Here is a 6,000-nt window from a genome sequence, read left to right on the forward strand (position 1 = left end):
GAAGTGGTACCTAAGTTGAATGTGCTTTGTCCTTGAATGAAAAGCAGAGTTCTTCGCAAGATGAATGGCACTCTGGCTATCAGTATACAATGGGCAATCCTCCTGTGTCTGACCCAATTCCTCCAAAAAACATTGTAACCAAATCATCTCCTTGTTGGCTTCTGTAGCAACAACATACTCAGCTTCAGTGGTTGAAAGTGCAACAACCTTTTGCAAACTAGAAATCCAATTGACTGCAGTTCCCCCTATAGTAAAAACATACCTTGTAGTACTCCTCCATGAATCAATATCACCTGCCAGATCAGAGTCAACAAATCCACTCAGAGCAGCGTTAGATCCTTTGAAACATAATGCCTTCGTAGTGGTTCCTTTCAAATACCGGAGGATACATTTCACAGCATTCCAATGTTCCATACCCGAATTACTCATAAACTTGCTCACAACTCCCACTGCATGTGCAATAGCTAGCCTTGTGCATACCATTGCATACATCAGACTGCCAACAGTTGATGAATACGGGATGTTCGACATTTTATTAACCTCTTCTAGTGCCTTTGGGCACATCTCCTTAGTCAATTTGAAATGACTAGCCAAAGGTGTACTAACTGCTTTTGCATCCTGCATGCTAAATATTTTCAATACCTTCTTTATATGGTCACTTTGGGACAAATTCAAGGTTCTATTTTTCCCGTCCCGTGTAATCCTCATACCGAGAATTTGCTTAGCTGCACCCAAATCCTTCATAGCAAATGACCTCGCTAATTTTTGTTTAAGATCATTTATATGTTGCATGTTAGACCCAGCAATGAGCATGTCATCAACATAAAGAAATAGGATAATATAATTGCCATTATCCAATCTCTTAAAATATACACAATGATCAAAATGACATCTATGATAACCGTGTTCAGCCATGAAACTATCAAATTTTAAATACCATTGTCGGGGTGCTTGCTTTAGGCCATACAAACTTTTCTTCAACCTGCACACCAAGTTCTCCTTACCTTTGACCTCATATCCCTATGGTTGCAACATGTAAATTTCCTCCTCCAAATCTCCATGGAGAAAAGTTGTTTTGACATCTAATTGTTCAAGATGTAAATCATCTGCAGCCACAAGACTAAGTATAGTTCTAATTGAAGTCATTTTTACAACTGGAGAAAATATTTCATCATAATCTATACCCTTTTTCTATGCAAAACCTTTTACCACAAGTCTGACCTTATATCTTTTCTAACCTCCTTCCTCCTCCTTCAGCCTATAAACCCATTTGTTAGGCAAAGCTCTTTTTTCTACAGGTAAAGGGACTAAGTCCCAAGTCTTATTTTTCATCAAGGAGTCCATCTCCTCTTTCATGCCTAGCTCCCACTATTGTTTGGCATCCACCTGCATTGCTTCTTCATATTCTTCGATTCACCAAAATCAGTTAATAAAATAGAGTACAAAGAAGGATAAAATCTTTCAGGGGGTCTACTTGACCTCATAGAATGTCTAACACTTGCAGGAGTTTATGGGACAATCTATTGTTGCTGAGCATCAGGTACCTGTGGCATTTCATTTTCAGGAATCTCATCCAACACCACATATTCTTGTTTGTCCTGTTCATGCTTCTTTTCCTGCATCTGTTCTTTATACATAACCTTCTCATTGAATATAACATCTCTACTTCTAATTATTTTCTTATTTTCAAAATCCCATAACCGATAGCCATATTCATCTATCCCATATCCAATGAAGGTACATTTCTGAGATTTAGCATCAAGCTTGGTTCTGTTTTCTTTATCAATATGGACAAAAGCTTCACAACCAAAGGTTTTCATAAAAGAATAATTTACCTTTCTACCAGTCCATGCCTCCTCTGGAATACCACCATCCAAAGGGGTTGAAGGTCCTCTATTTATAAAATAGATAGCAGTATGTACAACATCTGCCCAAAAATGTAAAGGCAATCTAGCATGCAATCTCATGCTCCTCGTGCGTTCCATGATAGTCCTATTCATTCTCTTTGACACACCATTTTCCTATGGAGTTCCTGGAACTGTCTTTTGCTTTCTAATCCCATTTAAGTAGCAGTAATATTCAAATGCCTTGCTGCAATACTCACTTGCATTATCCAATCTGAGACACTTCAACCTTTTTCCTGTCTCATTCTCAACCAAAGCTTTCCATTTATTAAAAGTTTCAAAAACATCCAATTTTTGTTTTAGAAAATATACCCATGTTTTTCTGGTTGAGTCATTAATAAAAATAACATAATAACAAGAGCCACCAAGAGATGATACCTAAGCCAGTCCCCATACATCTGAATGCACAAGCTCTAACTTCTCACTCTTCTTCTCTTTCCCAACCTTGAGAAATCTGACTCTTTTTTGTTTGCCATAAACACAGTTTTCACAGAACTCTAAATCAATCTTCTTTAGTCCTAGCAATAGATTTTTGGAGTGAAGTATTTTCATCCCTTTCTCACTCATGTACCCAAGCCTATGGTGCCACATTATCAAATTTGTTCTTGCAACATCTATTGTTGTTGTCCCTGCAGTAACTTTATCTGTAGTAGCTGGGGTAGATTAAGTGTTACCAGTACACAGATATAATATGCCTACCTTCTCACCTTTAGCTACTACTAATGATCCTTTAGTGACCTTCCACATACTGTCTGAGAAGGTAACTATGCAACCTTCACTACCTTGTTGCCCTACAGAAATTAAATTTCTTCTTAAATTAGGAACATGTCTTACCTCCTGCAGAAACCAGTTATTTCCATTCTGCAACTTGATCTTTATCTTTCCTTTTCCAACAATTTGACAAGGCTCATCATCACCCAAATATACCTATCCAAAATCACCTTGAACATAATCTAGAAAATATTTTCTATGGGGTGTAGCATGAACTAAAGCCCCAGAATCTATTACCCAAGAATCATTAACATTATCCAAACATAAGATTAAAGCATCTTGTAAAGTATTACTTGCAATATTAGCTTCCTTACTGTCATTTTCATTTTTATCTCCTTCTTTGTTTTTCTGAGACCAACAGTCTTTCTTTAGATGACCAGGCTTTCCGCAGTACCAACAATCTTTCTTTCCTCTAGATTGAGAGCATCTTTTCTTTGACTTCCCTTGTGACTGCTCATTCCCAGGGCCTTTTCCTCTTTCCTTTGATCTTCCTCTGTTCTCCACATTCAAAACACTACCCGATGATGTTGGGGTCTCACCTATGCTTTTCCTTCACATTTCCTCGCTTAGGATAACACCAACAATATCATCAAATACCAAAGTATTTTTTACCAGAGACAGAGTTACTTACAGCCATAACCAAGCTATTCCAGCTTTCTGGCAAAGAACATAAAATCAAGAGAGCCCTAACCTCTTCTGCAAAGGTAATTTTTACCAAAGACAGTTGACTGGTAATTGTATTAAATTCATTTAAGTGCTCTGCTACAGATCCTCCCTCACTCATTTTCAAATTAAACAAACACTTCATAAGAAATACCTTATTCGAAGCCGAGGGTTTCTCATACAACTTTGCCAATGTCGCCATCAAATCTACAGTCATTTTTGCTTCTATTATATTGAATGCTACAGGCGGTGCAAGGCACAATTGAATGGATCCTAGTGCCTTTCTATCTAAAACGTCCCACTCTTCATCTGACATTGTGGTCGCTTTCTTTGCCTTTCCTTCCAATGGCCGCCACAAATCCTTTTGATATAGGTAATCCTCCATCTGCATTTTCCATAACTGATAGTTCTGGCAGTTAAACTTTTCGACCTTGAATTTGGAATCCTCCATTGCTCCCACTCAAATCTGAGAGTCCTACCAATTTATAGAAAACCTCGCTCTGATACCAATTGTTAGGGTTTCAAGCAGATCCGAAGCAAATATGAACTAATGACTATATGCAGATTTAAATACAAAAGATAAAGAAATAAAAAAGGACACAGATAACACAAAGATTTAATGTGGTTCACCCAGAATGGGTTACGTCCACCATACACAGCTGTCCAATCTTTCTTATTATCCAACAAAAATAGTACATCAACCTTACAATGCCTTAAGCATCCCAGCTACTTATAACATGTGTTTTTAGGGCAAAAAAAAAGTCGGCCTTTTTAGGGTTTTATTACAATGTCGGTTTTCATCAACAAAAAAAAATACCCCAAAAAAATTTTCTCAGGGGCTCCCACCCCCGAACCCCCGCTTTTCTCAGGGGCTGCCGCCCTCGAACCCCTGCTCGGGGCCCGGCCCTGGACCCCGACAAGGATACATGCTGAGTGTACAGTACTTTGCTGATCAGTTGCCACATTTCAACATTGTGTCCATTAGAGGAGGTTATATTAATCTTCCCTACGACGTCGAGTCCTCATTGAGATTTTATAAGCTATAGTTCCTAAGTTGCTACATGTATCAGGTCCCCATGTATTTGACATTGTCAACATTTTTGAACAAACTTGTATGCATTTTTGTCCATGATAGGCTAGTAGTACATTGTTCACATGAGCTTCTTTACCAAGGTAGAACCACTAGAGTGGGTACCACAAATACCGTAGTGTAAATCTGTTTGTGCTTTTGTTGACTTAAGACATCTGAGGATAGTTCCATCTAGAACTCTCCTGTATAAGGTATCAATAATGATAATATAATTGACAACTTGTTAGATAGAGGTTTTGTGTTAATTTCATGACAAATCAAGAGAAAGGTATTGATTGTGAAGATAGGCATATATTTCTTTGTACTAAGGGGAGTCGAGACTAACAAATTCACACACAAATTTGGATGGGGAAATATTAAAGGTTGAGATCATGAGTTGTTCGACCAAGAATTCAAAGTGCATTACATTGTTTAGCATATTGAGCAAATATCCTACAATGGCCATTGCATTCAAAACATTGTTTTGAATCCAAGGAATCTGTTCAAACACAATGTACTCAAAATACTTCTTGAAATCATTCACCATGCACTTGTAGGGTATAAGATTCTCATCTTTGGTGAGGTAGTTATCGTTAAATTGTTTGACTACAAGCTAGGAGTCACTCTAAACATGGGTATCTTTAAATTTCCATTGCATTGTTTTGTGGAGGCCAATGATGAGAGCTTCATGCTCTATTATTTTATTGTTGTAGGGGAAGTTTAATTCGTAAGATTTCATAATGGCATCCCCCTTGTGGTGTGATGAACATAATTCTTGCTCCTGCTCCATGATTGGTTTATAATCCATCAAAATACAACTTTCATTGTGTAGATACATTTAATGTGAATATCGATTCATCTGGGAAATCTGGTTATATTGGGTGATTTTCTTAGATTAGGCTGTCTATAAGTTGATATTCTATCACTCATCCTTTGAAGGCATTCCTTTCTGCATACGAAATTAAATTCACCAAGGACCATCACCCATTTGGCTAGTCATCTTGTGAGAGTGATTTTGTTGAGGAGATATTTGAGTGGGCCAATCTTTGCTATGATTTTTGTTTTATGACTGAGCATATAATATCAAAATTTTGGGGATGCAAAGATGACTACTAAGCATGCTCACTCTATCGGGGTGTAGTTCAGTTCATATCCTACAAGTGTCATAATTATGTTGTAAATTGCTCTTTCTTTTCCCTCCTCATCATGTTGAGATAGGAGGCCTCCCAAGTATGAGACAATAATTGAGATGTACAACAGTAAAGGCTTTTCCTAAATAGGAGGTATCAGAACTTGTGGGGAGAGTAGGTAATCTTTGAGCAACTAGAATCCATGTTGACATTGATATGTCCATTTAAAGGGGAATCCCTTGTGGGGTAAATATTGAGATAGGTGGAACTCATCTGCTAATTGAGCAACAAATCTTCTAATGGACTATAATTTTCCATGTAAGCTCCTTAGCTATTTGATATTCAAGGGCAGGGGCATGTTCAGGATGGCTTTGAATTTTGCTAGATCTACTTCAATTTTCCAGTGAGAAACAATAAACCCTAGAAGCTTCCTTGAAGTGACGCCGGAGACACATTTATTTGG

This window comes from Cryptomeria japonica, chromosome 7 (genome assembly GCF_030272615.1).
Source record: "Cryptomeria japonica chromosome 7, Sugi_1.0, whole genome shotgun sequence".
Classification (NCBI taxonomy): Eukaryota; Viridiplantae; Streptophyta; class Pinopsida; order Cupressales; family Cupressaceae; genus Cryptomeria; species Cryptomeria japonica.